This window comes from Micromys minutus, assembly GCF_963924665.1.
Source record: "Micromys minutus genome assembly, chromosome: 1".
Lineage (NCBI taxonomy): Eukaryota > Metazoa > Chordata > Mammalia > Rodentia > Muridae > Micromys > Micromys minutus.
This window is the reverse complement of record NC_137969.1, coordinates 110853252-110872185: the sequence shown is the minus strand read 5'-3', so window position 1 is coordinate 110872185 and position 18934 is coordinate 110853252.

Here is an 18934-nt window from a genome sequence, read left to right as displayed (position 1 = left end):
GTTACACAAGGCCTGCACAAGTTCAAGCCAGCCAAAGACCCAGCATTGAGAGAGGAAGTGGGCACAAAGTCCCACCCCTAGCAATGAAACTATTCTCAGTTGATAGTTGCTGAAAGAACAAAATCCATGTTCATCAATGGAGTGCCATTGGGTGTATCAACCACACTCCATGGTAGGCCCCATGTTTTAGTTTGTGGTTTGTGTGTGTGTGTGTGTGTGTGAGAGAGAGAGAGAGAGAGAAAGAGAGAGAGAGAGAGAGAGAGAGAGAGAGAGAGAGAGAAAGGGAGAGAGAGAGAGAGGCCACATCACAGGCAGTTGTAAACCACCTCCTTGGATTCTGGGAACTGAATTTCAGACTTCTGGGAGAACAGGAAACATTCTTATCCACCAAGTCATCTTTCCACTCACAATATTTATATATTTTAATAAACTCCCAGGTGGTATTGATGTCTTATCTAAAAACTGCAGATATCGACACAGCCAGATTTCTCAGGCCCTCTTCCTATAGCATCCTTCTGTGCATGTGGGTATCACAGTGGGAATTAAACAGCTCTACTGAATAAACATGGTGAAGTCCAGACAAGTTCCTTCTGTAGGTTTAGCCCACAGTGACAGATACAAATAACAAAGGTTAGTGAACACTGCTCTTTCATTCCAGGCCCACTTACTTTGTCACCCTGTTCTCTATCTGACTGTCTTGGTTTGGGTTTCTATTGCAGTGAAGAGACACCATGACCTAGGCAACTCTTACAAGGGACAACATTTAATTGGGGCTGACTTACCATTTCAGAGATTCAGTCCATTATCATCATGGCAGGAAACATGGCAGTGTCCAAGCAGAAAGTCTTAATCTGAGCTAACCAGGAGAGACTGACTCTTCCATAATGAGTATAGCTTGAGCACTAAGAGTCCTCAAACCCTGCCTACATGGTGACACACTTCCTCCAATAAGGACACACTTCCTAATAGTAGCACTTTTCCTGGACCAAGGGTATTCAAACCACCACACTGGCCTACAGATTCCTTCCTCACTCATCAAGATTCCTCTGCATCTCAGTCTTTAAGGAACTGTACCTGATTGACCACAACCATCCTTCACCAACAGCTAGCTACAAGGACAACATTTTTGATTCAATTCAGTATTTCAAGCATGGGAAACACTGCTTATCCATCCTCCTCCTGTCATTGACTCGTTACCCATCTTTATGAGACCAGGATACCTGGAACTTCCAACAACAGTTCGAAGCCCATGAGTCGTGTTTAATGCATCCTTGTATGTCTAATACATGCCGTGCTTTATACAGAATGGGTGCTGGGATATTTTAGTGCTAAACACAATGCTTAAGAAAAAAACAGCAAGGTCCTTGTGAAATAACAACTGATAGTAACAGAATGTGCTCCTGGCCATCATAGCATATACCTTCTTTACCATAAAGTTGTGCTAGATAAGATGAGCTACATTCAATTGGCAAAAGTATCTCTGTATATGTGTGTGTGTGTGTGTGTTTGTGTGTGTATCTTCTATCTTCTATATTCTATACTTTAATATTTATAGTAAATAGGAAAATAAAAAAAGCAGCTTTTAAAGCTCATAGCACAAAACAAAGAACAGGCACATAAATAATTCAGACTTCCCGAAGTGTCCTAAAGAAGCATCCAGAGCACACCAGAGTGTTAACTCAGTGGTAACGATAGTGATCTTCAAAAGTTCTCCGCTATAGTGGCAGAAACCAGATTGGGGGCAAAGTCTCCAGAATAAGCTCATGCTGTAGAAACTGGACTATGTAATAGGTGAAAATAAGGAAATGGGTGAATTAATCAGTGCTCTGCTGTGAGCAGGGGAAAGATTTGGAGAGCTGACCCAATGCCTACAGTGTCTCTGGCCAGACTCCCTGACTCCTCTGCCCTGATCCTAACATGTCATGTCACTATTACTCCCTTTCCAAACATCTTAATGCTCTGTTATTCTAACACCTTAGATAAAATGTCGTTTCTCCTGAGACAATCTCTCATTCTCAGCAAGACAATTGACATTTCGGACCAGATAATATCTATTGTGAGAGCCATCTTAGGTATTCCTGGCATTGTTTTCTGCATTTCTAATATTTAGCCCCTGATGTCTACTCAGAATCTAGTATCCATTCCAATATCCATCAATGACAATAAAAAGGTAATAATATCTTCAGACATTGCCAAAATATCTTGGAAGGGACGAAAACGCTGTCTGGCCCATTGTGAAGATCAACTTCCTACAAAACATCCTCCTTAGGGTGTTAGTCTCTGCAATGTCAGTGTGACATAGAGTAGCCCCCTTCTCTCCTCTGTCCCACCTGTGGGATTAGGACAGCTAATTTTATAAACCCAAAGAAATCTAGTTATCAATAGGATGAAAAGTGTATAAACCTCATCAACCTCATTTCCAGCTGAATATCAGGAATCAGAGGATTGTCATGAAAGGTCCTGAGGTGGGAGGAAAAGAGGCACTTGACTTGTATGATGACAATTTACTTAATCAATAAAAGCATTATGACTTTGAGAAAATGATCAGTAAAATTCAGTATCTCAAAACCAAACTAAATCAAGCCAAACTAAAACAACAATAAAAAACAAACCCTGTAAAGAATGGTGTTGAAAGTTTTCTTTCCCATCCAGTGGTGTCTGCCACACCTCCTCTTACTGCAGATAAATATTTTATGAGTGTATTTGGGATACTTCCAGAATTTCTTTATAAAACCAGAAAAGCATGCAAATACATGTTCACAATTTCCCAGTTATTATACAAAGATACAGTGCGCTCTCTCTCTCTCTCTCTCTCTCTCTCTCTCTCTCTCTCTCTCTCTCTCTCTCTCTCGCTCTCTCTCTCTCTCTCTATCTCCTTCTTCTTCTTCTTCTTCTTCTTCTTCTTCTTTGCATATTTTTCTCTATTTAACCTCTTGGAGACCCCCATATAGATGGGTTTGTTGTCATTTCTTTGTGTACCTAAGCCACAGTGTTTCAGCACACAACTATGAACTGTGGTTTAGCCAGTCTTCTTCTGACAAACCCTTGTTTCTCTCCAGTGCTGTAGTGATTATCCATGAATCATTTTATATGTCTGCTCACTATCTTATCTGATGTTTATAAACCTCACAAGATAGGCAGGGAGGTGATTATCTTCTGCTGTTCAGACTGGAAGTGTTTTGTGTGTCCATGGCAAAAAAAAAAAAAAAAAAAAAAAAAAAATCCCACTTGTTGCATATACACCTCCGACAATCTTAAGAGTTCAGTATTAAATACCCTTACATGAGTGTGCTTTTCTATAAAATGTCACATCTTTTAGAACTGAAACTCAACCCATTAAGTGAAAATCCCCGCTGTCCCTCTTCTCTTTGTCCCTAGTAACCATCTTGCAGTTACTCATCTCTATGATTTGGATAATATTAGATGCCCATGTAAATAATTAGAATCACACAGTATTTGTCTTTTTGTGACTGGCTCATTTCACTATAATGCCCCCAAGAGTCATCCATGTTGCGTTATGTGACAGAATACCCTTTCTTTCTACCATGTCATTGAATAGCAACATACATCTGCATTTGATTTCTTTGTACAGTCATCCATCAATAGGCGTCTTTTGTTTCCAGATGTATTCCACCAGATGTACCTGTTACTACTATAAACTACTATATTCTTTTGAGACCTTGAATTCAGCTCTTAGACCATAAGCAGTATTACTAGATCATATGCTAATTCTACTCTTAATTTCGGTAAGTTTTTCCCTACGTTTTAGGTAGAGGACAGAAGACAGCTTGTCCTTGCCAGTGCTGGCTAATATATGGGTTCTAGGGACCACATTCAGTCTTTCAGGCTGGGCAGCAACTTTTCCCCTCTGAGCTAACTCACCAGCCTCTGTTTTAAATTTTTTGAGGATGCTTTCCATAGCAGCTCTCCCATTTTAAATGGTCTCTAGTGATGTTTCACGGTCAAACTTAGTTATTAAACATTATGAACTTGATGTGTTGCAGCCTTCACTGATCACACCAGGTACAGTTTGAAGATGGCGTCTGGTCTTGGCGCAGTAAACTTTCCTGAATCATAATAATTTTTGTGCTAAAATTCTTAAGGAAACACACAGAGCAAGCCTGACTTCCTATTACCACTAAGTTTGACTCTGTTCAATATCTCAGTGGTAATTTGTTAGCGAGTTTTTAGATCCTTTGAGTGTGTTATTCTCCCTCGTGTTTCTCAGATTTCTGCATGCTCTTCTCCAAAACCACTGTGCTTTATATTCTCACAATGCCAAAAGATGGTGGCACCAGCTCATGGCCTGTTTTCACAACAAGCTCTGTTCTCCCTCCACTATTCATAAATCAACTAAAGTGTTAATGTTGAGAGAGAGAGAGAGAGAGACAGAGACAGAGACAGAAGGAGAGAGAGAGATTGAGACAGAGAAACAGAAAGACAGAGAGAGACCAAGAGACAGATAATGAGAGACAAAGAGAAGCAGAGAGATAGGGAGACAGAGACAGAAACAGAAAGAGAGGAGTAATAAACCCATACCCATGCTTGTGGAAAAAGTTCTAAACAGCTAGCATAGTAACCCAGCTACATGTGTTTACTGATCAGGCTGTGATCTCTGGGCCAGGCACGTGGGGCCAGAGGAAGGACTAACTTTTGGCTGTATTGTTAGGTTTTTCCACCAAAGAATTATTGCAGGAAGGCAGGTCACAAAGTCAAGGCATATATTACTGAGCAGGGAATACCACCAGAGGCAAAAACAAACAGCAGCAGGAACAAAGGAACGTCTGACCCACTCTCCCTGACACATCTCAGAGTGGTTGGACACTGTTTCAATAATGATAGCCTAAGCTGGTGACAGTGCTTTCTAGAATGCCTCTGTGATCCAATTTTTTTTCATGTATACTTGGTCAGACAGCCAATGCAGAAAAGGAAGGTCACAGCTACAGGGAAGGGTGGGGGTGGATTGTTGTCCAGCAAAACTAACACTTTGCTAATTCACACATGCCTGAGAGCAGCTTTCAAAGGGTTTTTATGTTGCACATTGTCAAAGAATTTGTGCTAAGTATAAAATAACATTCTCGGACAACATTGGGGTAAAGGTGTGGCTTGCACACATGAATGAAATGACCCAGTTACTAACTTAGTTTTAGAAATTTATGTGTGTGTGTGTGTGTGTGTGTGTGTGTGATATAAGTGTATATTATATAATCTACCTTCATTCAAATGCTGTTTCAATATGAATAAAATATCTGAAAGAAGAAAACAAATGCTATTTTGATGGCTGAATAAATGGCTCAACAGTTAAAAGCACTGGCTACTTTTGTATAGGACTCATATTCTGCTTTTAAAACGGTAGATCACAACCACATGTGACAATCTAACACCTTCTTCTGGCCTCCACAGGCACCAAGCATACATGTGATGTACATAGGTCAGGTAGACAAACACTCATATACAGAAAATGCAATAAAAACAAATAATTTAAAGAACAAAAAATGATATCGAGAGAAAGTAAAGGTGTTGCTTACTCATTTTGAGTACTTTAGATGGCTTCCTCTGTTTTAGAGTTCATGAATGAACAGTGAGCAGGTCAGACAAGGAAGGTGACCTCAGAAAGCTTATATTTTAATGAAAGAACCATTTAAACAAATAAACAGAAAAGTTAATAGTAGTATTTGAGAATATAGCCATTGTTATAAAATATAGAAAGTGCTTACTAGAAAAAATGGTTTTAGTATCAAAATACTGGGCTAGGAATGCAGCTCGCTAGGATAGCCCCTGTGTAGTTTGTGTGACGTCCTGGGCATTCATTTTAAGGGATAATGTTAATAAAATACAAATAAAATACTGCCTACCCAAAACATGTATGGCATCCAAAAAAATCAATTCATAGAAAGAAAGAACTCAAACTTCTATATGAAGGTAATTTTTGAAGCTAACTTCAAAATAGTAGACATCCAATTTGGGAAGTTAAAACAAAAACAAAAATGTAAACAAAAAATGAAATTGTGAAGCCACATTTGGAATGAACAAAGCTGAAGGTAAATATGAACTAGATTAACTCAAACATTTTTATTATGCAAACACGAATCAATTTGACAGCATCTTGCCAGAACTGATAACAAAAGACATGTTTCTAAAGATTTGTTTTATATATTTTCAATTTCCAGGGTAAATATGCGACCCTGGGTGAATTTATATGCACCGCACACCACAGGAACCCACTGTAGCCAGAAGAGGGTATCACTTTCCCTGAAGCTGGAGCTACAGTCAGTTGTGAGAAACCAGACATGGGGGCTGAAAATAGAAGCCAAGTTCTCTACAAGAACAACGTGTGCCCTTAACTGCTGAGCCATCTTTCTAGCCTCAAGAGACATTTTTTTAAATGTAATGTATCAAAACAGATTCAAGAAAGTCAAAATAGAAAAATATCCAGTAAAGACAGTAAAGTGATTGCTTAAAATCATGAAACAATGAAATCCACTAAGCACGTCAGTGTCCATCATTATAAACCCGCTGCCATCGATGACTAGAAGCACCCTAGAGTTGAGGTTAGCAAATGTTTTCTCTAAAGACAAAAGGATAGCTTAGGCTTTATAGGTTACGTAAAATTTCTTCCCTCTACATTTTGGTTTTGTTTTGATTTTTACAGCCATTTAATAATGTGAATGCCATTTTTAGCTCATGGGTTATAGGAATACATGGCATGGGTTCATCCAGCAAGTGGTGGTTTGCCAAGACTGCTTTCACCCAATGCCTTTGGAAAGACTCCCAGAAATTCATCAAAGGAGTCTCAAGAAAATGAACACACCAGGAAAGGGGAAGAAGGACACAGGTGACTTATAGTGGACTTGGTGTGAGGAATGAAGAAAATTCTCATGATGCAGCAGAAGATATTCATGCAGCAGGGCTGGAGGGCAGACCCCACACTCTTATTCAGGGAGGCAAGAAAGGTTTTTCACAACTCTTTCAAGAGCTGACTTCCGGAAAAGATACAAGACTACATGGAAAAGTGTGTGGTTGATGCACTGATGGCTTTGAAAAGAGATTCAAGGTAACTACATAAAAATCAAAGAAGTTCAAGAGGATAAGGCAATAAATAACTCCAGGAGAAAACAACTAGCACATTGTATTAATCTGAGTTGATTACTACTGATTGGAGCAAGAATGGAAAAGGTATGTGAAACTCATTTTCAAAGCAAAAGAAACATTTTTACAAACCAAGATGTTGTTGCTTATCCCATTGCTTATACATGGTCTGAAGTATCTGCAGGTAGCCATGTTTTCAGACTATATGTTTCTACTCATCTGTCTTGTCCTAAGATCATCATAGCAATGGCAAAACTTGTCTGACTCTAGAGGGGACAGAGATTTATTCTTGAGCTCCCAACAATGGATTTATTGTCATGCTACTCATGATCCATGAATATAAAGTAGCTTTAGAGTGGCATGTTTTCACATTTGTGACAATGCTACTATTCTAGTCGTCTTCTGGGTCTAGGTATTCAAATTGTCTGCCCATTACGCATACTGTGTATCACGGAATTTGGATAGTACTCAGCCATCACCTCTTCTCCATCTTGAAAATGGGTTTCTTTTCAAACTGATGATGAGTGGATGAAAAATAACAGTGGCCTAGCAATCTTTGTCTTCTCATGTTCTCAGAAGGTAGCTACGTGAACATAGTGCAAACTGTCTCCTGCTATAAGCAATTGCTGTAATTATCGAAACCTAGAAACCACGGGAGGATGTGGTTCTGTCACAGGCATTTATCACATACATTAGTAACTCTTGACTCTATGATTTTAAGTTAAGAACAACTCATTTTTCCATCCTCAGAGAAAAGTTAGTTGGGAAAGAAAGTCTTCAAACTTATCATAGCTCTTCTCTATGCAACAGAGTTCAACATGAACTGAACTTGAACTATTGATTCTTATTTTCCTAACATTCTAAAGAATTCTTTTTATTTTCTTCTTTTCCTCCTATATTTCTTTGCTGTTTATTTATGAATTTACAAATGCTTTTATCCTTTATTATTCACACACATCTACAGAGAAATATGTTTAAGTAGTATGAAGTTATTTAATGAATACATGGCATATTTACTCCTTCATGCTCATTGGCTTCTCATAGCTGTCAATCATTTAGGAGGTTGATGAATCCATTAGATGCTTAATTTGCCTGTTGACACCTAAAAAGGTCACTTGTAGTGTCAACCACAAATACATTTTGAAATTGTTAAGATACAAATAAATCTATTACACAAAATCAAAGACATAAAATAACATGAAAGAATAGGCATTTGTGTTTCATAGTGGAGGCATGGTCTGTTCAGGAGATGGTGCCTGTTAACTAAACTACTAGTAACGATTAATTTACAAACACTGGGTACTTGGATTACAAATTGGCAAACAGTAATCTAACACATGCCAGTTCCTTTTTGTTCAGTCACCCTTGTCTAGACCTATCAAGTTTTGATCCTATGCCAGTACCCATAGATTCAAATTCCTTCTCCAATGAGAACCCTTCCATTCTATTTTTATATGTTTTTATAAATGTTAATAACATATATAATGGAAAGGCCACTGACGATTGGAGACATCATTTCTGGGTATATAATGTTATTTGCCCATTCCATAACAGATTGAGGTCCTGAGTTTGTGTGTAGTCTCCTGGCACTGCCCTGTCACTGTAACACAGTGGACAAAGTCATGGAGACTCTTCCTGGGTTAGAAAGGCATTCCATGCTTTTCATAATTCTCAGTGGGAGGGAGAACAAAACAACATGCTCATGGCCTTCTATAGGAATTTGGGTGGAATCAAGGGCTGAATATTAATTGTGTTTTTACAGGAAGCGCTACACCAGGAAGCTTTTCTAGCTGAATAAAAAAAAAAAAAAAAGATAAGAATGAAAATAGGCAATGTGCTTCAGGAAAAAAAAAATCAAAACCAGGAGCTCTGCAAATGACTCACCTGGAAGTCATGTCAGGAATGCCTGCTTTGTACCAGATGGCTGCTTTGCACAGCCAACAGGATGCTCGTGATCCGGGTCAAGGAAAGGAGTCTCTTCTGTAGACCAGACCCCTGCTTAACCTTCTCAAGCTTTGCACTCTCTCACATGGAACCACTTTCTAGAGGCCTTGGAGTTTGTGCTATTCCGGGTTCCTCTGCTGACCACTCAAAAGCTCATGTTTCAACCCCTTTTTCTGTACCTTAAACAGTAGAAGACAACTTATGTCCGTCTACCTTGGCAGCCCATTTCTAGGAGGATACCCCTGTGCCTGGTAATTCAACTTACACATATATACAATTTAATGTAATGACACCATGCTGTCTGTCTGTCTGTCTCTCTCTCCTTTTTAGATTTCATGGAAAATACTAGTTCCTGGCTAGAAATCAGTATGTGTTCAAGAAAAACAATGGTTCTGTGATTAAGTTTGAGAAACAGTGCCCACTCTTATCCCTTACTTAAATAATTCTCAGCGTGTTAATTATAGTAACAATTCTGAGAAAGCTCTCCATGAAGAACTCTGCTTAACTTTGTTTAACCAAATGATTCCCAAAATTAACCTGAGTTCCACTTTGTTTCATTTCTCATGAGGATTTGGTGTAACCAAGAAACCCTGGTTGCAAAGGACATAGTCATAGAGAAAGCTCCCTAAGAAAGGAACAGTCAGTTAGTTCAGCTGTGTTTGGCACCATCAAAGAAGTGAAAATAACCCACACCACACACACTTCATGAAATTTCCTCTGTACATGTCTGAAGGTGCCACAGATAGTTAAGACGAGAATAAGAACCTGTAGCTGAAACTGTTTTCCTTCTTATGCACTCACCGAGCTTCCTTTGCTTTTTGTAAGGTATGTTTGCTTTATGCCTGCCCTTTGTTACAGACGGAGAAAACCCCTAATGCTTCTTCAGCTGATGTCAGCAATCCAAGCCTAACTGTTTGTTGATGAATCTCTTTGTCTTTCCAACTTGTCTGGGTTCTATCTGCAAAATCAGCATCCTGTGACAATCTGGGGACAGGGAGAATGATACGCTAGGGTGCTCTCTTGATGTCGTCTTTTCCTTTATCCTCAGCAATGTTCTGTTATAATCAATAACCCAGGGATTCAGTTTTTACCCTCCAATAAATTACTGCTTTATTCCATCAATACACCAAGCCTTGTGCATGCTAAACCCAATAAACTCTAGTGACTTTGCACAGTTAGCCCAATACCCTCTCATTCTGTCCTCAGACTTGTAGGAAAAAGTGATCATTGCTCCTTTTATTTGTATGTCCTGTTTATGACCCAGGCCCCTGTATTTTATTACTCTTTCTAAATTAATGCTCATTAGCTGATACTGTCCTAAGAATACCGATAACCATGTGTCCATTGGCATCTTCCTTGATGCTTCTGCTGTAGGTTGGCCATCATCTGGAGCCGTCATGAACTCTATCCTCTCATAGTCTCAGCCTTGGCAAGCCTATCTTAGTCAACAGATGACATTCTCTGTGTCCACCCAACATAACCCAGGAGCCTAGATGTGTTCATTATTCTCACTCTACCTGTCCCTGCCCCCCTCAGCCCCTGGGAGCTTGGTTGATTCCCAGATATTTGTTCACCACTGGTTGCTGCTGATTTGGAATTCTCAATGTCTGGCTTGAGCATCTCTTATATCAGACTCACATAGACAAATGTCTCTCCAGCCAGTTTATTTTCCCACCTTTCTCTTATGTCAGGAAGATTGTTCCTCCATGCTGGCTTCTTGTTGTTGTTGTTGTTGTTGTTATATAAATGGAAACTGTAACATATGCCTATAAGGTCAGCTTTTCTTTTTCTTTACCTTCACTGTCTGTGAGTGACTTGACCTTGGTCCTCTCATCTCGGCATCTTATATAGCCTCTAAATAGGTGATTGTGTCCATGGTCACTGACCAAACAGTTGCTAAAATAATCTACATTTAAAAAATCTTGGCCAAATCACCACTCAGTCTGATGCCTACCAGCTAAAAGCAGATGGGAGCTTACTGCCCACAGAGTGGGGACACTGACTGACTACCCACAGTTGGTCAAGAGACTGATACATTTTTAAAATTACTTTAGTCTCTGTAAGGCTGGGTGATCCTCATACACGTCAAAGAAACTAATACAACACAGCACACTGAATTCAGAAACAGATAGGAGAAACCTGGTGTCTTATTAAGGCTTATACTGAAGGGTCCTATAAAAGTATAGAACTTTTTTCTTTGTTAAAATGTAGTTTTATTCTATTCACACTGGCATGGTGTATTGACTACTATTACTTTGAAGTGGATGTCCTTAAATGTCACAAGTACGATTTCTAATACTATAAATGTAGACTAATATAAACAGTATAGGCCAAGGTTCTTCTTGGGAATTGAGAGACTTTCAGGAATTTTTAACAGTGTAATGTGATTCTGAGACCAAAACCCACCAACTTCTAAGTTAAAGGTACAGCACTTTCTTTTAGAATACACAGATTTTACTTGCCTTTTAATGTAGGTTTTGCATCATAACTTACAAATAAAGTCACAGTGTTATATCAGATCTTCATGTGCCTCCTATTCGGTCTGGTTTTGTATATCCACTTGACACAAGTTAGTCATCAGTAAAAAGGAGTCTCGGTTGAGGAAATGCCTCCGTGAGTCCAGCTGTAAGGCATTTTCTCAATTAGTGATCAAAAAGGGGAGGGCCCAGCCCATGGTGGGTGGTGACATCCTTGGGATTATGGTCCTGTTTCTCTAAATAAGAAGGCTGAGCAAGCCATGGGGAGCAAACCAATAACCTGCATTCCTCAATAGCCCCTGCATCAGCTCCTGCTCGAGGTCATAACCCTGCTTGAGTTCAAGTCCTGACTACCTCCTATCATGGACTGTGTGATCTTGAACTAGGAGCCCAATTCACCCCTTCCTCCCCAACTTCTTGTTTGGTCATGGTGTTTTATCACAGTGGTAGAAACCCTAACTATGAAACCTCCCTAATGGGAATTCTTCAAAGCCCTGACCTGACTATAATCTTCCTTTTCTGTATTCCCACTGTACCAACAAATCTCTCTTGCATATCTTTTCTAAGAGATTATGAACTCCTAAAGACTGTAATGTTATTTAATTTGGTTACTGACTCAGGGATTCAAAGTCATCAATAATTTAGAGGTCATGTGTCAAAGACAGTTCTGTCTAGAAGCTGTGAATTTCTTGTGATAGGCTCTTCCTGTTGCAGCCAAAGTTGGATCAATTTCCCACTCTCCTACAGCATGCTCACAAATACGTATTTATTCACTTTACATTCAACATATGCTTCTTGGTGTGCCTGGGATACTGGGCAAAGTGAAATGAAACAGGCCTTCTCAACACATTTAGCTAGAGCAAGGCTTCCTACAGTGAAAAGTCTGGTATACAAGTACAATCCCAGGAAAATTTGACCTTCCCTGAAACTTCCTGTGAGATGTTACCCATAGACTCTAATCATCTCTTGGTAGATCAGATTATTATTATATATGTTGATAGTTCAGAATATAATAAAATAATATAATAAAACAGTGAGGTGCTTGGTTATAGGGTGCTTCTGAAGCTGTAGAAAGAAATTGCCATAGAAGAGAGGAGAGAACAGCAAGCTGTGTTGGGGGATGTGAACGATTTCTATTTGGCTAGAATGGACAGGGAAAACCCAGCCCTGTTTGACTTAATGTTCAAGAGCTGGCAGATGCCAAAGCCCAGAGTGTTAGAAGTGAAGTCATTGTAATTTGTGGTCTAACCTGTGATGTTTGGGTATGAAGGCTATCACCACACAAACAATTAGCCGACCACATACCCGGTGGAGATGATCACACCACTTAAAACCACGTTAAGTAAAGTGGCTTAGCTTGTGAAGTGAGGTGCTGTTAAGATGTTTAAGACTATCTAGTTGGAAAATAAGAGTCTGAACATAAATATAAGCAGGTCTTTGAAGACATTTCTGCAGCCATCCAAGTATGGGTAATGGCTTAGACTAGAGCGAGAATGGAAATATGGGAGACACATTTAGATAGGAAAAGAAAAGCATTTGTTGGTGAATGGGCCCTGAAGCAAAAGTGGGCATTGAAGAATCTAATGATTTGTAGCTGTGCAAGTGGATAAAAGGCAAATTCTTTCTGCAGTGTTTTGTAAGATGGGGTGGAGGGCAGAAATCAAGTAATCTGGGTACTTCCATACCCAGTGCCTGTGAGGCTTTCACACGGAGCCTGGTGGAACTGGCCTTCAATTTACAAGTAGAAACTCTGAATCATAAAACCATGGACATTAGTAATCATCAAGCACAAAGAACAAAATAAAACCAGATAAAGTGCTCTCTTTGTCTTCTGTTTCTAATTGTTGATATGATGCCCACTCTTACACACACACACACACACACACACACACACACACACACACACACGGGGGGGGGGGCGCACTGGATTCTTCAGTTTTTGCTTCTAAGCATAAAAAGGCTAGAAATCAGCTCTCACATTTATATTTTGAACCCTTTTTATGTTACTGACTGTACTGCAGCTTTTAAAATACTGAATTTTCGTCTTTCTCAGGAGAGGAAATTTCATCTTTCTCTGGAAAGGCCTTACACTATGGATCTTTTCTATACCTAGTGGTATGAGGGATAGACCACTTTCAGAAAAATTAAAGAGTTTCAAAATCATATGAGCAAGTCCAGTTATTTCTATTAGTCCCAGAGGAAAGGGTTTATAAGGTAGAGTATGACTGGAGGTTTGCCTTGATATTCTGTTTGCTGAGTTGGATATGGTTCAGCTTATTCACTTGAAAGGGAAGACATGAAGTTTTTTTTGGAAGAGGTAACCATTTTTATTTATTTATTTTATTCCAGGTAAGAAGTCTATCCCTCTACTTGAGCATCACGGCAGTGACTGAGGGTGGTTCCATCCCTCCCCACTTGTATTCTTGGCTTGCAGCTACAGATGTGTCATTAATCGTTGTACTCCTGTGAATGAACTCATGCCTCTGGAAGTCTCTAAGAGATTTAGCAATTTCAAGAATCATGGAGAACATTGTAGTCATCTCCGGAAGCTTCTCTAACCAGTTCATGCAACACATGAGGGAAGAGGAACAAACAGTGATTTGCTAACAAGGTCTTATCCCCGACTGGTTTTTACTTTGGAATTTGGGGGCAAAGGCTTGTGGAAGCCAATGTATTTGAATGCATGTCTTATCATAACATTTGTACATTGGTTTCCATGTGTTGCTGGACTTGAGGCTCCTATAATACTAATATACTAAAACAAGTTTCCTCTATCCCTTGAAATTTTTAATAAGAATAATATGTTAATTTTTGTTAAGTATATATGTCTATCAAGCACATGTATATATATGAGTATATACATTGTATACATATGGGTGTGTACAGTTGTATATAGATGGTATATCTATGGGTAAATATTTATATATATGATTGTATTATGCCTAATTATGCTTTGGTCAATGATCCATACATAGTTCACATACTCCCAAAAGATTATATTTTGAGTGGGATGCCATAAATGTGTTCATACAATTAGTCTAACAATATATTAAACTGTTAGGTAATATATGGTTGTATGTGCATGTGAGCATACAGGTATGATAAATACCTATATAGCTAACTGTGTGCACATATATGTACACTTCACAACTATGGGTGTGCTTTAAAAAGATTACATGTTTATTCTGTACATTCCCTAACGTTGCTATTTTCTATGCCATGTGGTTGTACATAATATGTTTGTAGGGTAACATTTACATTTTTATTTTGAATTTTAAGTTGGGTTACTGTCTATGCATTTATGGGCGCACCATGCATATGTGTATAGGAAGGTACATATGCCGTAGTGCACACATGAGTCCTCAGGTTTGAGTGCTAAGCAAGTTTATCCTCCAAGATGACCCTTCTAGTGTAAGCAAAATAAAATAAATAAATCTAGTACATTTATTTCATAAACAATAAAGAACAACATATGGTGGTACAGCCTGTCATCCCAGGTGCCTGAGGCAGGAGGATTTCAAGTCCAGACAGGGTCTGCCTGGGCAAGTTAGTGATACCTTGTCTTTAAATGGAAAGTAACAAGAACACCAGGTATTTAGTGTTGGACGGAATGCTTGCCTAGCACCCACAAAGCCCTAAATTCGGTCCTGCTGGCCAAAACAAACCAACATGTCTAAGTATCTAAGCTTACATTATCAATTCCTTTTTCTCCCCAGCCCCCCTTGGCAATTCTAGAGCTTTAACCAGCAACTCCTACGTGTATGCTAGTCAAGGCAGCTACCTCTGAACTATGTCTCCAGCCCAAGATATGAACCTTTTAATTAAAACCATTGGAACTTCACCTGAGCCAAATGTTCCCTATAGTGTTTTCACTGGTTGTAACAAGCAAGTCCTTACCTACTGGTCCCGAATGCAGAGAGACTCAGGCGCGAAGGCTTCTGCTGACTCCCAGCCACTGTGTCTAGTGCTGCCCAAGCAGCAGCACGGGTACCCTGACGCAAAGGAGTGATGGCCAGCATCAGGCTGGCTGCTGTGATTCAGATTGCTGAGCTCTGTGAGAGCCCCAGCATCTTTATTTTTTCTTACATTCTATTTGAAAACCTTCCTGTGTGTGCTATGCTTCTTATGCACAGGGAATGGTCACCCCAGTAGCTGTGGCTCCTGGTATCCAGTCCAACATGCAATGCTGAAGGGTAAGAACTGTCGTTGGCTCCACCGAAACAAACTCCTCTAACTTGTGAGAGTTGTATTCTTTGTGTTCTTTACTGCAGGTCCCCGTGTCATTACAGACATGTGCGGATCCCCGAATCAAGGCATGCACTATGGAAACACTTAAATAGACACCTCTAAAGGACTACAGAGATTCCAGGGAAAACAGTGACACTTGGCTGAGCGTATCTTCTGGGGTGGGAAGTAATGGGGTTCAAACCCGAGCAGATGTTCCATTATCACTTTCTCTCTCTCCCTGTCCTCTGTACTTTCCCCTTTCTATTTCTCTTCATCTTCTGCCCAGTATCCATGAGTCTCCTCTTCCAAATGACTGTGTGCTTTGGAGGTGCATGTGGTTTTGAGGGAATAACTACTACCCCTGCTCAGAGCCCTTGGGATGCAGGCCTCACTACAGCAGCTGGCCTGTAGCTGGCAATAATGATTCAGATTCAATCTCACAGCAGTCCCATGGACTTGGAGGAACATGTAAGGAGCTACACACACACACACAGACACATACACACGCACATGCTCAGACACAGGCACATGTACTCATGAATCTGGGTTCTTTTTGAAACTGCAAATTTCTCTACCCTTCTACTCCTTGCCCAGAAGCACATTGGAGACTCCAACTCACACTCTATAAACAGAAATTGAACTGGTTTCTAAATTTTAATTATGTTTTTGTTTGGTTTTAAACAAGAGGGTTTGAAATTTTTTTTATGTTAAAATTATCCACCATCATCTCTCATTCCATTAACTTTGTCTGATGCTTTCCTGCTTTGTCCTAGAAAGAGGAATGAAAGAATGAATATGAAGTAGCCTTATCAGCTTCTTAAAGTGACAACATACTGTATGTTTTAGAGTAAGAGCCACTAGGTTACAAGGTCTAGTTTGAGTATGGTGTTTAATGCTTTTGTTGAGGAATCAGACATTGAAGAAAGAACAAAATTGTATCCACTGCTACTTTAGTGTGAGTTTTGTCTAGAATGCTAAGTTGATTAAACTGAGTTGTGCCAGTTCTAAAGGGCAAACATGTGGTAGGCTTTCTTCTCCTTAGCATTCATGGAGTGAGTTATGCCTGGGTGAACTTGCCTCACAGAAGTGACATCACCAATAGCTTGGGCTATTTTAGGAGGAAGCTATGCAGTAGAGATAGTAATCATTTTTCTCAACTATGTAGGAAAAGCAACTTGAAGAAAATAAATTGTCTGGCTCACAGTTTGAGGCCAGAGTCCACCCTGGTGGGGAAAGCATGGCGTCAGGAATGTGGGGTGGCAGATCAAGGTGTGCCTGGCATCATGAAGCAGAGATAGAGGACGTTCTCTCTTTTTTTATTATTGACCCTTGAACTCTGGTTCACAGGCTGTGATGCCTTTCTTCTTTCCTCCTTAGTCGAACATCTCTGAAGAATATCCTCACAGCTCAGCCAGACATTTACTTCCTAAGTGACTCTAAAACTCATCAAACCAACACTCAAAATTGATGGACAACAGATTTTCAAAAATTGAGAAAACAAATTAGGCTGCTGCTGTGGAAACCAGTATTTCACCTTAAATTCCAGCCCCAGGCTACTGGCAGCTGACTTGAGACACGAGTTTTCTGAAGAACCTAAAGAAACCCCAAGGGACATGGGTAGAATAGGTTGTGAGTCAGGGGCGGGGTGTGGAACCATGTGGTCACAGGACACTTAGTTTCCATAGAACTCTACTTCACTGTCAAGCTTACCATGTGATCACTATCATGTAACTGGCTCTTCCCCGTCCACCTAGTTTCTTCTCAGGAAGCTAACAACCCTTAATTTGGAGTAGTACAATGCCAGAAGTGGAGGTTCCAGTTTTAGGCTGGAGATACAGCTCATCGGCTGAGAGTACTTGCCTATCATCTGTGCAGAATGGAAATGGTCATTATTAGAACTTTCCCCAAAGCATCAACTGATCATTGGTTTGTCAGGGAAGTCCCGTGTTCTGAGCTTGTTATCTTTCAGTGGGCCAGTTGCTAACTAATCTCCTCTCAAAGGAAAAAAAAAAAAATCAAGCCTCCTAAAAAATCTGTCCCAAAGATCTCTATCCAGTTAATAACTCAGACTAAAGGATGCACAGCGAAAAGATGATACTTGAAATCCCATTTCTTTATTGCACTGGTGGCTATTCCACTAGGCATAGTGAAGTTGTCATAACAAATGCGCTTTAAGCTAGATCTGACATGACAGAACTGAAATGTAAAACAATGCCCTAGGCCTCGCACACTCGAGGAGAAACAGCTTCCACACACTGGTAGCACAATTCATTTTGATCATCAAGCCTGCAAATTTGCTGCACTGAATAACTGGACAGAGATATTTTCACCCTTGGCCCTGTTAAGATAGACACCAAGATTTTTTTAAAAAATGAAAAAAACCCAAGCCCTTTTTGATCTAACTTGAAAAAGCATTGTCAATGTCAAAAAACACAGGGACTTTGGGTTGTTTATTATGCTAAAAGGAGTCTTCTGTGTTGTATTGTTCCCGTGGTATGAAGTGACATTGTATGCCTGTGGTCCCTTGGGGACCCTCATGAAAAGGAGATATGTTATCTCTCTGTCTGTGCCCCCAAAATGATTAGTGCAAAGTAAATACAGCATATAAAGCCAAGCTTAGTCCCAAACCTATGGTATATGCCCTTCCCTTCTGCTACTGAGGAATTTGCTCATGTTTATCAGAAGGGGAACTATGGGATGCCTCCACAGCGTTGCAGGAAATAGAGTGACAAGACACTAATCAGTACTGTTGGCCAGAAAGTGTGTCCACCTCTTTTCCCCTTCTCAGTCTTGGTTAGAGGTCCATTTGAATCAGGGAGGTGTGGGAGCTTCTATACAGGGAAGAAAGGCAAGAGTTTTCTTTATGTAAAGAGAACTGACATCATCAAATCTCTAGAAGATGTAAGCAAGGTAGTTAAAAACATCAGTTTAATAACCCCCTTTCTCCTCTGTTAACTGAAATGTGTGGAACTTCTCTTTTATTTTATTGTTCTAAATAGATTAGGGATTTGACTTCTAAAAATAAGCAAATATTGCCAGGTATGGTGACACACCCATAATCCTAGAGGTGGGAGGCTGAGTTCAAGGCCAGCTTGTGCCACATAATTTAAAACAACATCTCAACACATGTGTGTTAAAACACAGCAGTGACAATATTACAAGTCAAACAAGGGGCAAAGGCCTGGAGAAGGGAAGTC